Here is a 20,932-nt window from a genome sequence, read left to right as displayed (position 1 = left end):
TGTTTTGCTTCAATCTTATTAATTTTCCTTTCCAGGTGAACTATGATAGTTTAATAGTATTTGAAGGACCAGCAAAGGGGGAAATTACTTCTGTAAGGAAACATTATTCCTGAAGTCCAGGAGGGTGTTGTTCAATGCCAAGGACCATTCTTACATCAACAGAACATCAGAATACATGACGGGGGAGGGGAAGGGGGATCCTGACATTGTGGCTCAGTGGGGTAAGCCGCTGCTGGCCCGTGGACATCCCATGCAGGTACTGGTTCGAGTCCTAGCTGCTCCACTTCCCATCCAGCTCTCTGGGTGGCAAACGATGGCCCACGTATCTGAGAGAACAGAATGGAGTCCTTGGTGCAGCTTTTGGCCTGGCCCAGCCCATACCACATAGGGAGTGAGCCAACCAATGGAAGATCTTTCTTCTCTCTGCCTCTGTCACTCTGCCTTTCAAAGAAAAAGAAGAAGGAGAAAATGTGACCTGAAGAAATGATAAATCTCACAGATAACTGGAATTTTAATAGAAGTTTTTATTTATTTGAAAATATTCATGTTCTATTTCAGCCGTATTCTGGTGTTTTGTCTTAGTAGAGGTTCCCTCGAAAGTGGACAGTGGGACAAGGAAGCAGATTCTTTCAAAGTCAAAGGCCAGGAAACAGCAGAAAGGAAACCAGAGGGTAAGGATCAAGGAAAGGGGGGTTACTGAGCCCTTAGCCTCAGAGGTGCTGGAGCTCAGTCCTCCTGGACGGCACACCTCATTCATCTCACGCAGGGAGGAGGAGGTGGGGTCTTTGCTCACCGGTCATTGGTGGGCGGCTGATTCTCCAGGCACTAAGTCTCCGCGTATATCTGTCCTGTGTAGACCCAGACTGAGTGGTGCTGTCTTAGCCCACAAGAGCCTTGAATGAGTTGTAGATGTCTGGTTTATGCTTTAAGCTTGGAGAGGGGAGCGTCCGGGGATCATGGGACACACACTGGCAGCCTCTGCTCCGCTTGGGCTAATTGATGAACAGGTGAAATGGGAAGTGATGGCTGCCGGAAACCACAAGATCAAGTTTGTTTCAAGTCAGTCCTTTCTTGAGCTGAATAGAATGGACAAGGATGGCTTTCACAGTGATGATGGTCTTTCAGTGGGTGGATCAGATGGATGCTTTGGGGAGGCTGTTACACCTGCCCAGTGCAACATCAGATAACTCCAAATAAGGGGACACCAGGGCTCAGCCACAGCTGGGTTTACACATGAGCAAGAGGCAAGGAGAACATTCTATGAATGCCCATGTGGGTATAGTACGTGTGTTACCCTGACCCCCAGCAGAGTTTGAAGAACTGGAAACATTTTTCAGTCTTATTGTGAAGAATTCTGTGAGACTATTTTCAACGTTTAAATATAGATTGAAGAATAGAACAGATTATAAACACTTGGGAAGTTATCTTTCTATTACGATCAGTGAATTTGGATCTTGGCTACGTAGACAAGCCAACAAGTGTCCCCAGGGAATTGTTCTGTGTCACTGCTGAGGCAGAGCCCACACAGCCCAGAGCAATCACAGCAGCCCAGAATCTAATTTGGTGCCTCACAAATACCGTGTTCCATCTCCTGACATTTATTTTTAAATTCCACGAAAACGCAAGCTCACAGGATGTTGTGTGTGTGTGTGCCCGCGCATGTGTGTTTTCCTCCAGTTTCTCTGCTGTTCCCCAGCTGTTTGAAACATGCTGTAGCTTTGGCTTCTTCAAATGCCTCCCACAATGAAAATTACCTTAATTGCTTGTTTGTGGAACATTCAGTCAGAGACAGAATACGCTGTAACAATTACCAATAGGTGAAGGTTGACATTTTACATTCTTTGGTATTCCATTAGCAGGTTTTTTTTTTTTTTAAATGACTCCGTGTTTACCCTGTTTTTTAGTCTTGAAGTCAGAATATCTTTGGAAGTTTGGTGAGCTCAGTTCTTTCCTGCATCCCCCCTCCTCGCCCAAGGAGCCACATCTTGGTGGGAGAAATAGGGTTCTCCTTGTTCCAAGGACACTCTGCAACATTTTATTGAGCGTCAGCTATGTGATAGACACTGGTGCATGGAGGCCACAGGTGTGAATGGATCAGATTCGATTTGACTCCTGATGTAAGGTGCCTGCAGTGCCTATGGTCTAGTGGAGGAAGCAGGAAACAAATAAATCAACAAATCGGTGTGTAAGACAATTTCACACAATGACGATGGAAGACAGAAGCTGAAGTTGCAACCCAGAGCCATCGTACCCAAGTAGAACAGTGCAAAACCAGCAGTGCCCCCTTATCCCTGGTTTCCCTTGTTATGGGTTCAATTGCCGTGGCCAACCACGGTCTGAAAATACTCATCTTTGTCCTTACTCTTTCAGCAAAGACAGATCCTGTGGACGCAACTTATCACAGGTGTTGTAAGTACCCTGTTTTGTTATTAGTGGGTGCGGCTCATCTCTTACTGTGCCCAATTTATAAATTAAACATCACCACAGGCAGGTATGGGTAGGAAAAAAATAGCATATAGAGTGTTCAATGCAATCCGAGTTTTCAGGTATGCATTGGGGGTTTCGGCAAATATTCATCTTGGGTATTGGGGACTGCTGCACGTTCTTCCTTTTTACACACAAGTCGTGGCACACCATATATGTTTTTCACCCCTTTACCTTTTCCACCTATCCATATATCTTAGACTTTATTCCTTATCAGTACTTAATGAACCCCTTGATTTGTTGTTTATATGATGACAGGGTATTTCATTGTAGGGTGGTCCACAATTTATGCCACGGAATTTATTTTGATGGATATTTAGGTCGCTCGCAGTCTTTCGCTCTCTCAATCAATACTATAATGAGGGGCCGGCACCGTGGTGCACTAGGTTAATCCCCCGCCTGCGACGCTGGTATCCCATATGGGCCCCAGTTCTAGTCCCAGTTTCTCCTCTCCCAGTCCCACCTCTCTGCTATGGCTATAGCAGTGGAAGATGGCCCAGGTGCTTGGGCCCCTGCACCTGCATGGAAGACCCAAAAGGAAGCACCTGGCTCCTGGCTTCGGATTGGAACAGCTCTGGCCGTAGCGGCCATTTGGGGAGTGAACCAACAGAAGGAAGACCTTTCTCTCTGTCTCTCTCTCTCACTGTCTGTAACTCTACCAGTCAAATAAATAAATAAAATCTTAAAATATACTATATTGAATATAATCTTACAAAAATCACTTTCCACAGACTATCGGATAGCTTTCTAGAAGGAAGAATTATTTGGTTAATAGTATACACACACATATGCACTATTTTACATATATTCATGTATCTGTGTGTATATATATGACCTTCAAGAAAATGCATCTTCCGTTATGATGTTTATAAAGAGGTAACACACATACAGTAAATCTCTTAAAGGAACTCATTGCAGGTAATGTGAATGAAGTCCACCTCACATTGCTTTTCTCTTGACATTAAACTTCTCTTCAGAAGCAACAAGTGTCACCTGGTTCTTGTATATCATTCCAGAGACACCCCCTCACACACACGCGCACACACATGTATAGTGCAGTCACCCTTGTGTCTTTGGTGGGTTGGTTCCATGGTGCCCTGTGGCTATTGGAGTCCACAGATAGTCACGACTCTTCTGGAACATGGGGTAATCTTTGCACAGGACCCATGGAAATGCTCCCTTGTATTTTTTTTAGGATTTATTTATTTATTTGAAAGTCAGAGTTACACAGAGAGAGAAGGAAAGGCAGAGAAAGAGAGAGAGAGAGAGAGAGAGAGAGAGAGAGAGAGAGAGAGGTCTCCATCCACTGGTTCACTCCCCAGTTGGCTTCAATGGCTGGAACTGGGCTGATCTGAAGCGAGGAGCCAGGAGCTTCTTCCGGGTCTCCCACATGGGTGCAGGGGCCCAAGGACTTGGGCCATCTTCTACTGCTTTCCCAGGCCCTAGCAGAGAGCTGGATCAGAAGTGGAACAGCTGAGACTTGAACTGGCGCCCATATGGGATGCCAGCACTGCAGGTGGCAGCTCTATCTGCTACACTGCAGTGCGGGCTCCCTCCCTTGTACTTTAAATCTTCTCTAGCTCGCCCACACCACCTCACGCAGTGCACATGCTGCGTAAATAGTTGTTGCACTGTGTTGTTTAGAGAGCAATGACAAGAAAGAGGTCTGTGCACACTCACTGCAGGCACAATCTTTTAAAAATACTTTTGACCAACAGCTGATTGACTTCACAGCTGTGGAAGCCATGGATACCAAGGGCTGGCACTATTACCTGTGTGCGCCTGTGCTTTGTTGTCACATCACTGTATGCTAGCCACCCAGTCACAAGGCATTCTCACGCTGGGTATCATTAATCAAAGCATCGCAGCCACTGACTGCCCATGCACTTTTGTCAGCACTTTGAAGAGATTTTTTGGTTATCTGTGAGCTTCCAGTGTTCCTGAAAACACCAAACCATCCTGATCACAAATCCCTTGTCTTCTGCTTCCTCTCAGAACTCTTAAGCTCTTCTTGTTGATCTTACTGCTTTATGATTTCCCAATGATATACCTTGGTGTGGGTTTATTTTCATCCAATGGGTTGGGCACTTAGGGGAGTCTATTAATTAAAAAAAAAGTATAGGGGGAGGCACAGTACCATGCAGCAAGTTAACTTGCCACTTGGGAGGCCTGCATCCCATACTGGGGCACTGGTTAGAGTCCTGGTTGCTCCACTTCTGATCCAGTTTCCTGCTGACACACCTGAGAAGCAATAAACGATAGCTCAAGTACCTGAGTCCCTTTTGCCCACCTGGGAGACCCGGATGGAGTCCCTGGATCCTGGCTTCTGCCTGGCCCAGCCCTGGTTGTTACAGCCAATTAGGAAGAGAACCGATGGGTGAAAGATCTCTCAGTCACCTTGCCTTTCAAATAAGTATATAAAAAATCATTATATAGATATTGTTTATATACAAATAAGTATATAAATAAAAAACAAATATTTTTTAAAAATTTTATCCCCAAAGCTGTCTACTGACATTTCTCTCCTCTGTTCTCATGGTTTTAATTTCAGAATCTGTTTTTAAACCTCTGAATGTTGCTGTTTTCAAATTTTCATTTTATTTTATTAATACGGATAATGTCTCATTCAGACTTGTTTAGGCAAACTTTTTAAAAGAAACTATTTCTTAGACTGGCATACATAGTGGCATACATTTTAAATCATATACTTCTCTTGTATATATGTGGGAAAGCAAATACAAGCAAACTACATTGTTTAGCATTATCAGTAAAACTTCTCCATGTTCTGAATTGTGTACATCTTGTGATGTGTTTTTCTACACAATGGTGTTGATTGAGTCATTAAGAGAATTGTCAAGTGAATGACAAATGTCAGTTTTTTTATGCATTCTATTCTGGCTTCACAGAAGTAATCTACTATTTTATCTCATAATATGGATATATTTCCAAGCTTCTCTCTCCTTCATTATAAAAGGAGTAGAGGGGCCAGTGCTGTGGCACAGTAGGTTAATCCTCCACCAGCAGCGCTGGTATCCCATATGGGTGCCGGTTCTAGTCCCGGCTGCTCCTCTTCTGATCCAGCTCTCTGCTGTGGCCTGGGAAAGCAGTGGAAGATGGCCCTAGCACTTGGGCCCCTGCATCTGTGTGGAAGACCCAGAAGAAGCTCCTGGCTCCTGGCTTTGGATTGGCTCAGCTTTGGCCATTGCGGCCATGTGGGAAATGAACCAGTGGATGGAAGACCTTTCTCTCTGTCTCTCCCTCTTACTGTCTATAACTCTCTCTCTTAAATAAATAAATAAAAATATTTTTGTAAAGGAGTGGGGATTGGAACCCCAGTTAAAGTGCTGTCACATCAACAGTGGATAAAAAGTGCCAGACTCCCAGAAGAGCAGAAGATGGCCCAAGTCCTTGGGTCCCTGCACCCACATGGGAGACCTGGAAGAAGCTCCTGGCTTCGGATCAGCGCAGCTCCGGCTGTTGCAGGCATCTGGGAATGAACCAGCAGATGGAAGACCCTGCCCCCTTGCTGTGTAACTGTGACTTTTAAGTAAAATAAATAAATATTTAAAAAAAAATGCCTGACTCAGAAATCTACCAGGAGGGAGCACTCAAAAGCCAAGCCAGCCAGTTCTTGGCTTCCTGTGTCCGCCCATGCATTGCTGCTATGCAGGCAGATATGCTACCATCTCCTTGCCCTCTCTGCTCAGGGAAAGATGAGCACAAAGCTGCCTGATCCAAATGATAGCAAACAAAGCTGAGATTGGGGTTGTGAAGGGAGGCTAAAGACTAGAAAGGTTGGAAATGTGGTCGGTGCCTGAGACTTTAACAACTGTTTACAAATTACCAGGTTTATGAAGTATACTGAGACAAAATAGATCAAGCCGTCTTCTCTAGTTGGATGAGGAGTTGCAAGCCAAGAAGATATATGTACGCGTGAAAATAAATATAAGCCCAAAGTTTATATATCTATGAGGAGTGATTCAGCTGTTCTTTTTTTTTTCCTTAAGTATTTATTTATTTATTTGAAAGGCAGAGTTACAGAGAGGCAGAGGCAGAGAGAGGGAGGTCTTTCATCAGCTCGATTGGGAGTAGAGCAGCTGGGACTCGAACCGGCACCCATATGGGATGCTGGCCGTGCAGGTGGCGGCTTTACCTGCTGCGCCACAGAGCCAGCCCCCAAAGCTGTCCTTTGTATATGTACTTGAGTCATGTCAAAGTCCCCACCTATCTATCATGGAGCAGAGATGCAATGAGAGATTCCTAATTCACGGACCAGTGTGACAAAGGCAGGCAGTTGACCATACTAAATGATCCTCTTCTCTTTCCAAATGTTGGCTTGGCCAGAGGATATGTATTCCATCTTCCCCTGTGTTAGGTTAGGTCATGTGATTAATTCTCATCAAAGTACATGAGCAGACGTGTGTGTGGCATTTTTCACTTGACACTGCTAATACTGGGGGCGTGATCCTCTGTACTCATCTCCTCCCCATGGTGTGTTAGAGGAGGGAACGACCAAGGAGCAGCCTGCATCTCTGAGTCACCACGTGAGGAGAGTCGACTCTTCAACTGAGACATGAGCAAACAATGAACTTTCAAAATTGTTTTAAGCCATGGCGATGTTAGAATTATTTGTTATAATAGCCTGTCTTGATACATTTGTTTGTAGGCACATTTTGCCTTCTTACTTGGGCAGTTAGTGTCAATAGAAATGCCCTTTATGCTATTGGGGTTGTCACCTGTGGCAAAGATTGCATATAGTCTTATGCAACTCCTATTGTAGAGCAATCTCCCACGGCAAAACAACAACAAAACAATGTGCAACTCATAGCAACAGATGAAACAGATACTTATCCTCACTACACTACAGGATTGTTCACTTTACTGTACCATCCTTCTTATCCTTGAAGAAAATCAACTTCTTTATATATATAATTTTTTTTTGACAGGCAGAGTGGACAGTGAGAGAGAGACAGAGAGAAAGGTCTTCCTTTGCCGTTGGTTCACCCTCCAATGGCCGCCGCGGTCGGCGCTTTGCGACCTGCGCCCTGCGCTGATCCGATGGCAGGAGCCAGGTACTTCTCCTGGTCTCCCATGGGGTGCAGGGCCCAAGCACTTGGGCCATCCTCCACTGCACTCCCTGGCCACAGCAGAGGGCTGGCCTGGAAGAGGGGCAACCGGGACAGAATCCGGCGCCCCGACAGGGACTAGAACCCGGGGTGCCGGCGCCGCAAGGCGGAGGATTAGCCTAGTGAGCCGCGGCGCCGGCCATCTTCCTTATATATATAATTTAATAAAATGTGTGCTTTAATCAAGAGTTTTCCAGCTCATGATTTCCATGAACTGGGCTTGCCTGGAGTCAGACTCTCCAAGGTCCTTCTTGCTTCCTCAGCATTCCTCTAGCACTCCCCCTGTTGACTGTTCATATTATTGGTCATGCCTTGAGTGAGTGAGCTGTGCAGAACAGTGAGAATTCCTATCCACTTCAAGTTTGGAACACCCATTTACTCCATGGGATTTGGGGCTCTCTGTCCCCTCTCTGGGTTGTCACTGGAAGCTCTCTGGTACACAGTACTTCTCTATCTCCCAGGCTCCCAAGAGCTCCACCCAACATCCTCACTCCAGGTCCCTTCAGGAGTTGTCTGGGACATATTCTGTTAGCATCCACATCCATTCACTCCCAGAGGTTTGCTCTACACACAGCAACCCCTTAGCTTTGGAAAAGAGCAAGACAAGTCTCTAAGAACCATCCAGTCTCTTCTTTCCACTGGTGGACATTTCCTCTGTTGGGGAAGGCTAAAGACATAAAAAGAACTTCCAAATTCCTGGTGAGTCAGTGGACAGTCCAACATTCCTGAACTTTAGCAACAAATCCAAGCATTTGTGAGCAATGTTTGAGTCTTATGATATTTCTGGAAACCTATCTATTGTAAAAACATACAACTGTAACACTAATAGCTGCTAGTTATCCAGAGTTTACACTGTGTAAATGGTATATCAGTGCTTTACAAATATTACTGCCTACTAAATAGTATGTTTCCACTCTGTCTACTTGTCTACACAGTCTCATCCTGTCATTGTGTTCCTTGTTATTTTGTTTCTAAAGAGTTATTTATTTGAAAGGCAGAGGGACAGAGAAATAGAGAAAGAGCTTCCATCCCCTGATTATCTCCCAAAACACCCCCAACAGCCAGGGCTGGGCTAGGCCAAAGCTAGACGCCAGGAACTCCAGCCTTCTCTTCCACATGGGCGAGAGGACCCCAGTTCTTGGGCCATCCTCTGTTGCTTTCTCAGGTGCATTAGCAGAAAACTGGATTGGAAGTGGAGCAGCCAGAACTTGAACCCACGCTCTGATGTGCAACGCTGGTGCCTCAAACAGCAGCTTGGCCTGCTGCACCACAACACCTGCCCTATTGTGATTCTTCTCTGTCCTTGTGAATGCAGCCACTCTAGGTCCTGGCTCATGGGCTTAGTCACCTGGGCTCTGATCACATCAGGTTTTGAAAATTAATTGTAGTGGGTTTTTATTTCATCTTCAGTTTCTCTTCACTACTCCATGTTTAGTGAAAGGGAACAATGCCTTGCACTGAAAGCTTTTGTAAAATTATGAGCTGGGAAAAGGGAAAACCAGTCTCTCTTTCTCTCTCTTTCTATCCGACTCTCTCTCTGTTGCCCTCACCCACCCTTTCATCCACCTGTTCCCCCATCATCAAATTGCTTATGTAGGCTTGTGTCCCTGGGTGTAACCTTCATGTACTCATACCAGTGAGATTGCCAATTTATATGGAAGTATCCATTAATTCTGGGACTACCATGTCTATAAATGTTATAAATGATGAGAACCACAGTGACTGTTGGCAAGAATCTCATATGTAATCCTAGAGTTATTTGCATTTTGGGCATTTATTCACCTTTCTTTTTTTTTTTTTTTTTCCTTTTTTTTTTTTTTTTATCTTTTATTTAATGAATATAAATTTCCAAAGTACGACTCATGGGTTACAATGGCTTCCCCCCCCATACCGTCCCTCCCACCCACAACCCTCCCCTTTCCCACTCCCTCTCCCCTTCCATTCACATCAAGATTCATTTTCGATTATCTTAATATACAGAAGATCAGCTTAGTATACCTTAAGTAAGTATTTCAACAGTTTGCTCCCACACAGAAACATAAAGTGAAAAATAATAGATGATTTTTTTAAAATGATGATGAAATCAGATCAGACCTATTGTCATGTTTAATCCCAGTGAGAGTCAAGTTGGGAATTGAAAATTTCTTTTTTTTTTTTTTTTTTTTTTTTTTACAGAAGATCAGTTTAGTATGCATTAAGTAAAGATTTCAACAGTTTGCACCCCCATAGAAACACAAAGTGAAATATACTGTTTGAGTACTCGTTATAGCATTAAGCCTCAGTGTACAGCACGTTAAGGACCGAGATCCTACATGAGGAGTAAGTGCACAGTGACTCCTGTTGTTGACTTTACCAATTGACACTCCTGTTTATGGCATCAGTAATCTCCCTATGCACCAGTTATGAGTTTCCAAGGCTATGGAAGCCCCTTGAGTTCTCCGACTCTTATCTTGTTTAGACACGGTCATAGTCAAAGTGGAGGTTCTCTCCTCCCTTCAGAGAAAGGCACCTCCCTCTTTGAAGACCTGTTCTTTCCACTGGGATCTCACTCACAGAGATCTTTTTGCCAGAGTGTCTTGGCTTTCCATGCCTGAAATACTCTCATGGGCTTTTCAGCCAGATCCGAGTGCCTTTAGGGCTGATTCTGAGGCCAGAGTGCTATTTAGGACATCCGCCATTCTATGAGTCTGCTGAGTATCTCACTTCCCATGTTGGATCACTCTCCCCTTTATTTATTCTATCGGTTGGTGTTAGCAGATACTAGACTTGTTTATGTGCTCCCTTTGACTCTTAGTCCTTTCATTATGATCAATTGTGAACTGAAATTGATCACTTGGAGTAGTGAGAAAGCAATCTTGTACAACAAAAACAAAGCCGGAGGCATCACAATACCAGACTTCAGGACATACTACAGGGCAGTTGTAATCAAAACAGCATGGTACTGGTACAGAAACAGATGGATAGACCAATGGAACAGAATTGAAACACCAGAAATCAACCCAAACATCTACAGCCAACTTATATTTGATCAAGGATCTAAAACTAATTCCTGGAGCAAGGACAGTCTATTCAATAAATGGTGCTGGGAAAACTGGATTTCCACGTGCAGAATCATGAAGCAAGACCCCTACCTTACACCTTACACAAAAATCCACTCAACGTGGATTAAAGACCTAAATCTTCGTCCTGACACCATTAAGTTATTAGAGAACATTGGAGAAACCCTTCAAGATATTGGCACAGGCAAAGAATTTCTGGAAAAGACCCGGGAGGCACAGACAGTCAAAGCCAAAATCAACTATTGGGATTGCATCAAATTGAGAAGTTTCTGTACTGCAAAAGAAACAGTCAGGAGAGTGAAGAGACAACCGACAGAATGGGAAAAAATATTTGCAAACTATGCAACAGATAAAGGGTTAATAACCAGAATCTACAAAGAGATCAAGAAACTCCACAAAAACAAAACCAACAACCCACTTAAGAGATGGGCCAAGGACCTCAATAGACATTTTTCAAAAGAGGAAATCCAAATGGCCAACAGGCACATGAAAAAATGTTCAAGGTCATTAGCAATCAGGGAAATGCAAATCAAAACCACAATGAGGTTTCACCTCACCCCGGTTAGAATGGCTCACATACAGAAATCTACCAACAACAGATGCTGGCGAGGATGTGGGGAAAAAGGGACACTAACCCACTGTTGGTGGGAATGCAAACTGGTCAAGCCACTATGGAAATCAGTCTGGAGATTCCTCAGAAACCTGAATATAACCCTACCGTTCGACCCAGCCATCCCACTCCTTGGAATTTACCCAAAGGAGTTTAAATTGATAAACAAAAAAGCGGTCTGCACCCTAATGTTTATTGCAGCGCAATTCACAATAGCCAAGACCTGGAACCAACCTAAATGCCCATCAACGGTAGACTGGATAAAGAAATTATGGGATATGTATTCTTTAGAGTACTATACCGCAGTAAGAAACAACGAAATCCAGTCATTTGCAACAAAATGGAGGAATCTGGAACACATCATGCTGAGTGAAGTAAGCCAGTCCCAAAGGGACAAATACCATATGTTCTCCCTGATCGGTGACAACTGACTCAACACCAAAAAGGAAACCTCCTGAAGTGAAATGGACACTATGAGAAATGGTGACTTGATCAGCATAGCTCTGACTGCTAATGGACAACTTAATACATTATCCCTCATAGTATTTTTTTTTTGTCTGTTCTACTTAATATGACTGGTTTAATTCTGTAATTATCACACAGTTATTCTTAAGTGTTGAAAATTAACCGAAATGTGATCCCTGTTAAACATAAGAGTGGGAATAAGAGAGGGAAGAGATGTATAATTTGGGACATGCTCGGGCTGACTTGCCCCAATTGGTAGAGTTGGAAACATACCAGGGGATTCCAATTCAATCCCATCAAGGTGGCATGTGCCAATGCCATCTCACTATTCACCTTTCTTAAGGGCTAGAAGTGTTCAATGTATGAAAATAGTTGAGCCACGTATGATAACTCTAAAAAGCTATGGAAGATATGTTGGTGAAGAGATCTTATGCTGGTAATCACACGAAAGTAAGACCCACTATTAGGGCAGCGCCTCAGCTCAATAGGCTAATCCTCCGCCTGCGGCACCGGCATACCAGGTTCTAGTCCCAGTCGGGGTGCTGGATTCTGTCCCGGTTGCTCCTCTTCCAGGCCAGCTCTCTGCTGTGGCCTGGGAAGGCAGTGGAGGATGGCCCAAGTCCTTGGGCCCTGAACCCACATGGGAGACCAGGAGAAGCACCTAGCTCCTGGCTTAGGATCAGCATGGTGCACCAGCCGCGGTGGCCATTGGAGGGTGAACCAACGGTAAAGGAAGAACTTTCTCTCTGTCTCTCTGTCTCACTGTCCACTCTGCCTTTGGAAAAAAACAAGACTCACTGTGCTCACTGTTGATGAGGTGGAGGATGATAGGGAAAAATGTAATAATTTTCAAATAATAAGGAACACTGGGAAAGGTAAAATGCAATGGGTAAGCAAGTAATAGCCAAGCCAAGGCACACTATAGAGGAAATTTGTCAACCCAGAGAGCTTGGAAACAGAAATTTTGTGAATGGCTTTTAAACACATCAGATAAATTCCCTCAAGGTTGTTGAGAGGGAAAGGTTCCTCTGCAACCACAGTCGAAGACTCACTGACTAATAAAATCCGTGTGTATATATACGAAGAAAACAGCCCACAAAGTGTGTGCTTAACACTTCCAATTCAGCATCGACTTTCACATCGCAGCATGCCAAGATGAAGACATGTCTGGAGATGGTCCAGGCTATTTTCAAATATTTGGCCTGATAAACAAATGCATCAATATTTTATTAATAGCAATTAAGTTCTGCTAAATGCATATGTTGTACAGCATATGACTAAGCCACTGTTCATTCCCATAAGGAAAAACGAAAACTCTCAAAGGTATTTGACAGAGCTACTACCCTACTAGGATATCACATTCTGGGATTCCGACCTAGTCAGTATTAGCCTCAGAATAAGAGAAGCAGACCAAGGGAGAGGTAAATCTGTAGTACAGTTTGTATGACTTCTAATATTTCTCCTCTAGGATTTTTTCCTCCCTCTCTTGACTTTGGGATCAAGATTGAGTTTGGGCATCAAATTTGAGGTGGAACATTGATAAGCTGTATGGAGTGACAACAGGGAAAAGCCAGGATTATGGACGATCTGTTGGGCAGGTTGTTAGAGGAAAGGTTAGGGACACTGGATTAATCATTCAGCGGGGTAGATTCTCCTGCAATATGCCAGAGACTGAACTGTGTCACAGAATTCAGCAGCAAGCAAGGCCGTAGAATCCTTTTCTTCAGAGTTACGTTTTAGAGGTGGGGATATACAAGGGAACAGATGATTTTAATGCTGTGCATTAATATTTATAATACAGATTAAGGGCAGAATGCCGTGAGAGGAGCACCCAATGCTGCCAAGTGAGGAGGATGGAGAGGGCACTGAAAGAATGAGGAGGAATGACCCATTTGTTGTGGAAGGGGTGTTACAGGCAGAGGGCATGGGCTAAGCTTTCTTTGGGAGAACAAGATGGGTTTGGGAATGCAAAGTAGCTTAGTGATTAATAGATTCCATGTGAAAGGCAAGGAATGATGAGTGATGAGCCCGAGAAAGAAGCAAGGAAAAGGTAAGAGCTAAGAGCATTTAAAAATCCAAGTTTTGAAACAGTAAACAGATACTATCTGGAGAATTTCGTTTAAGGAGATGTTTATGCTGAGAACATTATTCAGGCTAATGTAGTATGAATGGATTGGAGGAGGTGAGCTTGGAGGTGGGAGAGTCCCATAGGACACCAGGAATAACTCAAAAAAAAAAAAAAAGGATCCAACAGAGGGGAGAATGGAGACGAGCAGGCAGTTCCTGGGCATATTAAGGTCGACTTGATATGACAATGTTTGACAAGTGTCTTCCAATATTTGAAAAACGTATCTGGAAGTCCTTTTGGGCCCACGGAAGAAGTGAGCCCACTGCATGGAGTTGAGTTTCTTTAAGCATGCAGAACCTTCAGGCAGTGACCATGGCACCACAGTGGGATAGGCTGACTTGGGAGGCCATTGGGTCCTAATCATGGGGACATGCACCTGTCAGGAAAGCTGAAGAGGATATTCCTGGCAGTTGGTCTAGTGATATTAAATGTCTACTTGAAATCCGAGAGTCTGTCATGGTTGCCATGATTCCATGTGGCACCCCTGAAACATCTCTAGGCCAGCAATGATAATGTCCTGGTATTGACCTAGAACTCTTGGCTTGTCGCATATACACTTCTTGTTCTGACATAGAGGCATTTAGGGAAACAGAGAGGAAAAGAAAGAGCATTAAAGCATTCAAGTCCAGTTTATCAAAATCATTTCAAGTCTGCTTTCTGTGTGTGAACCATGGTGACTCTGGGATGCAGTGATAAGATCCGCAAGCGAACCCAAAGTTTCTGAGTTTCAGACTTGGTGTGCTGTGCTCGCTGGATTTATTGCCTCTAAATGCTAAGATCTAGTTGTAGCTGTTAACAGCAGATAATCATGATGTGTCTTAACTCTGGCTTCCTCCAGATGTTGCTGAACATAACCTAAACCAAATAAAACAATGAGGGAGGTGCCGGCATTTAGCTTAGAGGTTAAACACTAATATCTCACATTGGAGTGTGGTGAACCTGGGGAGGCAACAGTGATGGCTCAAATTGTTGGGGCCCTGTCACTCACACGGGAGACCTGTGTTGAGTTCCTGGCTCCCTACTTCAACCCCCTTCCCTGCCCCAACCTGGGGCCACTATGGGCATTAGGGGAGTGAACCAGTGGATAGGAGCGCTCTCTCTTTCTCTCTCTCTCTTTCCCTCTCAAATAAATAAATAAAAATAATAAAAGAAGGGAAATTTCATTATTGTCTAACCACACATAGAGATATATCAGTCCAGGCAATGAATCTTAACCTGAAGAAAATAAAGTGCACATATTCCTAGATCTAATTTGCATGTTTTCTTCTTTTTAAGAATTATTTATTTACTTTAAAGAAAGAGTTACAGAGAGAGAAGGACAGATACACACAGAGAGAGATTTTCCATCCTCTAGTTCACTCCTCAAATGGCCACAATGGCCAGGGCTGGGCCAAGCCAAAGTCAAGAGCCAAGAGCTAGGAGTTTCATCTGGATCTCCCATGTGGGTGGCAGGGGCTCAAGCACTTGGGCCAACTTCCACTGTTTTCCAAGGCAGAGACCTAGACTGGAATTGGAGTAGCTGGGACACAAACCAACAACCCATATGGGATGTCCACATTGCAAGTGGCAGCTCAATCCACTATGCCACAATGCCAGCCACACTTGTATGGTTTTTTTCCCTAAAAATGTTTAAGTAACCAACTCATCAACTTGTGTCAAGGGTTTCTTCAGAATTAAAAAAGTGAGGTCATACTTTTTCTTCTTTCCTCCTTACAAATTCATAATAGTTGCCTTGCCTAGTGCTGGCTATCTGAAAAATCATAGTTCCATGATAGTTATTTTAACTATGGTAAAAATAAGCATAGATTAAAAAACATTTATTTATTTATTTGAAAGGCAAGGTTACAGAGAGGAAGAGACTCAGTGAGGGAGAGATGGAGATCTTTCATCCACTAGCTCATCCTTCAATTGGCCACAGCAACCAGGGCTGGGCAAGGCCAAACCCAGGAACCAGGAGTTTCCTCCAGGTCTCCCACATGAGTGGCAGGGGCTCAAGTACTTGGGCAATTTTCCACCTTCTTCCCAAGTGCATTAGCAGGGAACTGTGTCGGAAGTAGAGCAGCTAGGATTGAACTGGCACTCGTATGGGATGCTGGTATCACTGCTTAACGTGCTGTGCCACAATGCTGCCTCCATTTAGACAGATTTTTAGGAATGTTTTATTTAACTATTTTCATCTACTTCAGAGGCAGGGAGAGAGAGTTGAGAGAGAGAGAGAGAGAGAGAGAGAGAGAGAGCACTTGATCTTCCATCCATTGGTTCATTCCCCAAATTCTCACAATAGCAAAGGCTGGGCCAGGCCAAAGCCAAGAGTCTAGAATTCCATACGGGTCTCCCACATGACAACCCAAGTGTTTGAACTGTCTGTCATCTGCTGCCTCCCAGGATGAATTAGCAAGAAGCTGGATTGGAAGTGGAATAGCTGGAACTCCAACCCAGGCACTCCTGATATGAGATACAGGTGTCCCAAACAGCAGGGTAACTCACTGTACCACAACGGCCACTCCCAGATTGTTGAAATATCAGCAATCTCAGTAAAATGAGACTATGCAAGGGCAGAACTCTAAATGGATAATCATTACAACTTTTAAGAAACTACCATTATCTTAATGTGTCTTTATAGGAGGCAGAGTTTGGCTTCCATGATGGGCACTGAAATGCTTTTCTCTATTCCCTCTGCTGGTATTGTGTAGGCAGAGAACCAAGTCCACCACTCGAAGGTGCCCCAGACTTTGAAACGATTCTTTGACCCTACTGAGGTCACTGATTCTTTGACCCTACTGAGGTGTTATTCTGCCTGCATAGTTTGTGAATCTTGTTATTCTCTTCTCGGGATTCTATGAAATACTCAGTATTTTTATAATAAACTCACTTTTGATTCACATCAACTAGACTTGATTTCCATTACTTGTGAACCATGTTCCAAAAGATGATAAAGCAGAAAAAAAAAAACCCACAATGCACAATGTAATGATCTAATGTAAGTGCTCTCTTTGCTATCTGTTAAATTCCCCCAGTCACATGATATTTAGGAACTAAGACAAAGATGAGCATGACAGAGTTGCTTGCTGTCCTGTTATTCTGAGCTGGCAAAGGCACCAGGACAAGCCAGCATGGTTTGGGAATCAATTCATACTTAGTTATGCATTTCTCTATTTCATGACTAAGTTGCTTTTGAAACTAGAAAGTTGTATTTTAAACAAATCTTTAATTAAGGCCCAGTGGAAAGAGTTCTTTAACAGGTTAATTGGGTCAGTTATCTCATCCCACTTCGAGTATTCTTAGCTGTCCAGAAAAGTATATTCCATGTAGGAACAGATGTGAAGAAAGCATTGGTGCTACAGGGTCCTCCTCCAAGAATGAAATTCTGTGGTCTACTTTGGTATGTGACTGTCCTGGGGTTGGATCCTGAAATCTCCCAGGCCACATGGACCCCTGGGAACTTGGGGAGTTGTTGGGGGTCATTCTGTTGGCACCCTAACTGCTGAAAGAGAATTTTGGAGTAGGGAAATGATGTAATCACCAATCTTTTCCAGGACTAAGGTTTTACTTTCATTGGTTTCATTTCTTCATTCATTCATTCATTTATTGATATGAAAGGCAGAGATACTCGGAGAGAGAAACCTCCAGTTCACTGATTTACTTCCTAGATGCCCACAACAGCAGCAGCTGGGCCAGACAGGAAGATGGGAGCTGGAAACCCATCCAGCTGTCACCATAAAGATGGCAGGAAGCCAGTGACTTGAGCCTCAATGGCTGTCTCCCAGTGTCTGCATCACAGGAAACTGGAGTCAGGAGCTGGCTGGGAATCAAACTCAGACCTTTTATTGTAGAATTCTGGTGTCTAAACTGGAGTCTAAACCTTTAAGGCAAATTCTTGTCCCCTCATTGACTTTTGTCACTGTCAGCATTTATTGAAAAATAATGCAAAAAATAAATAGTCATATGTTCCGGTCAGTCCACTAGTCACATGTCCATCATCTGATTGGGGATTTTGCCTTTATCATGGCTGTTTATGAGAGATGCATGGGTGCGGGCAGGATGGGATTCCTAGCATGAGACAAACACATATCCAGAATCTAACATTTCTAGTCAAGGCAGAGCCCTTTAGAACAAATGTATTTAGTGATTATGATTCTCTTATAGGAATGATTAGCAAAAATTTAGTCTTCAGCTTCTTCTAATGAAATAATTTAAAAGGCAACTTTGATTTCATTCATTCACTCATTCATCATTACTCATTCACACACTCATTTAGCAACATACGTGTACCGACCATGGAGAGGATGATAGATTCTACACCAGGCCTGCAGGATTCAAAGACCAGGAAAGACGCAACCCCACATCTCCAGGAGCTCAGAGACTCATTCTGCAAAGATGTTTAGGCGTAAGCATGTGGCATGGTGGGTTGATGTTTTTCAGTTACACGCACTGAAATAGCTTTAAATTCTTGCTACCATTGTAGAATGACACTGAAAGGACTTGGGGGGCTGTGCTGACTGTGGGGAGATTACTCACCTAATTCTCCTTAGTGCAAACGGGAAGGAGGTGTAAACCCACAGTGTTCTGGCTGAGAAAACAAACACTCCTTCTTTGACTGCTGTTGTTTGTTGTTATTTGTTCCGGGTTGAGTCAGGGAAATAATCAGGAAAATTACACATGTTCAATTGCCCGGTTGCTCCAGAACACTTGGAGTGTCTAATCACAGTTAATAATTAAAGCAAAGCAAGTGAGGCCCAAATGCTGGCTTTAACTACCATCTAGAGGGAAAGAAACCATTTGAAGGGGAAAATAGAAGCAGTACTTTGTGGCAGATGGATTTTTAGAGACAGAGACATGGGCAATAAAGGGACAGTGGTCTTTTACAGGGGATGTGGGTGATGGTAGGTGGATAGTTGAATATTTATTAGGCTCTTATGGCATCCTCAGCTTTGGGTTTGCCTGTATGGGAAACGCAGAAAACAGTCATAAAACAATGTGATTGAGACAAAACTGGAGGCTGTGACTTAAAAAAGGGGATAGGATATTTGAGGTGAGAGAATTGTCAGGAATCTTTGTGGTCATCATTTCACCTGGTGTCAGTTAGGATAGGCTGAGCTATGCTGCAGTAACCACTTCCACATGGTATTACAACTCATTGGGAGGAAGTGGTCTTTTGACCCCAACCAGCCACCAGGGAACCAGGAAATACAATCCTACTCTATGCCCAGAGAGCAGATGACTGGAAATACTAGTGAATAGCGTGAATATTGACTCAGACCTCTTCCCAGGCAGTGTGTTGAAATGTGATCATATCAAAATTGAAATTCAGCTGCGTATCCCTCGCCTGTGTGAGGGTTTAACTGAAGGCCTAGTGATCTTCAGCTTGAGTGCATCTTAGAATCATGTGCCCCATGTGGGATGTGACAAAGAAACACGCACTGCTCCCAGTTCCCAGGGCATGTTGATTCTGCTTATCTACAAACTGCATTTTGAGAACCGCTGGTCTTGGAAAATCCAGTGGGAGTTCCCTCTCTTGATCTATTGGAGTCCTCACTAAAATGATGGTGAGTATTAGAGCCTGACTTTTGCCAGGAGAACCAATGCAAGGTGTGCACACTCCAGCCAGGGGGTTGGCTGCTTCCTGACTCTGCAGGAGCAGATCCAGCTCACTGGGTGACTATGGGGCTGACCACTCTTCTTTGGGATGGCTTGGTAGGGTGGAGATGACTTCCCTCCTAGAGATCCTCTCTAAAACATTCCAGAAACAGAAGGCAGAAAGTTAAGTCACAGAAAGGATTTGTTCTCCCACCCAAGGTCAAGTTTCCAAGGTGTTATTTCTCCTCCATGGGGATCCTCTTCCTCCTCGAGTCACTGAAGATTGAAATGCAGCCACCTCCTGATTGGTACCCTAGGATCCAGACTCGCAGAAGTCTGAGCCCAAGTCTCAGCCTAAGTCTCCCTGCAGCACAACCGTAGCAGAAAATAATAGTGCCACTTCCTTAAAAATGGAACAGATAGCAAGGTGAGAAGAGGTGGGAGACTTTTCTGTGTGTCGCCCCTTCTGTGTCTCAGAGATAGCATGGCTCCTTCTATTTCAAGTATTCTCTTGGATCTGGGTTCTTCAGACTTCAGCAATGCCACACGTGGGCCATTACTTCCACCAAGCCCACTTGGGATTCTCCCTTCAGACCTTCCTCCTACTGGCTTCTGATTTCCTGTGAGTGTGGTCTTGACCAAAACCACATCCACCTGCTGTGGAGCACAAGGGGGCGCAGGCAGGCACATGCGAAAGAGACACCATAGCCTTTGTGGAAGCCTATCTTTGCCTCCAAGCCACAAAATCCCACAGAACACTCAGCTCTGTGGAGCCACTGTTAGATCAACTTCTGTTTGAAATGTGCTTGGATAGATGGTCCATTTACATTTAGGAAAAAAAGAATAGCTTGCAATGGAGATGCAGTCAAAGCTCCACCTCTTGCAATGAAAAAAAAATCACATCTTTGAAACACCAGTTCTTCCAGTTTCTACTATCCCTGTTAAGGTTTCAAAAATCTTAGGGCTCTTTTAAAAGCCAGAGCTCCAGTTCATGGTACGGTGTGCTCCTTATTTGGCCAGAGTCTGTTCAAAAGAAATAAAATGAAGTGAACTACATCTCTCCCAAATATACATTAGAAATATGAGCTTATTGGTGTGGCGTCAGTGGAAAAAGGAGTACTTCTGTCTTCTACTATATGCTCAGCGTGTTTGTTCCAGTGCCTTGGCCACAGTGCCTTAGCAGTGAGAAGATACCTTCATCGAGAAAGTCTTCAAGACAAGATTTTAAAAGCCTTATATTTGTTGCTATTTTCATGGTTCAAATGAGACATTCTGCTTGTTGTCCATGTGTAGAGATGCAAGTGTTCTTGCATATTGACTTTATATCCAGGAACCTTGCTAAATTCTCTAGGGAATGCTAATTTGTTTCTCTGTAGACTCTTCCTGAGTTTCCCATGTTGACAATTATATGTGAGTAGTGATAGTTTTGTTTTTCCTTTCCCAATTTGTATATGTTGATAATTTTCATTTTCCTGGTGTGCTG

At 43.7% G+C, this 20,932-nt stretch overlaps 1 long non-coding RNA gene across 1 annotated transcript in view; it reads left to right on the top strand.

Annotated features, from left to right (window-relative positions):
• The first annotated feature begins 216 nt into the window (after nucleotides 1-216).
• Nucleotides 217-20,932, top strand: part of LOC138843843 (uncharacterized) — a 34,230-nt gene continuing 13,514 nt past the window's right edge. Inside the window, exons 1-3 of the long non-coding RNA XR_011378921.1 lie at nucleotides 217-256; nucleotides 586-671; nucleotides 2,371-2,409. This is a non-coding gene — a long non-coding RNA (uncharacterized lncRNA). The remainder of the gene's footprint in view (nucleotides 257-585; nucleotides 672-2,370; nucleotides 2,410-20,932) is intronic.

The sequence above is a fragment of the Oryctolagus cuniculus genome, chromosome 1, assembly GCF_964237555.1.
Source record: "Oryctolagus cuniculus chromosome 1, mOryCun1.1, whole genome shotgun sequence".
NCBI lineage: Eukaryota > Metazoa > Chordata > Mammalia > Lagomorpha > Leporidae > Oryctolagus > Oryctolagus cuniculus.
The sequence above is the reverse complement of the archived record's forward strand: the minus strand, read 5'-3'. Positions and strand labels throughout refer to the sequence as shown.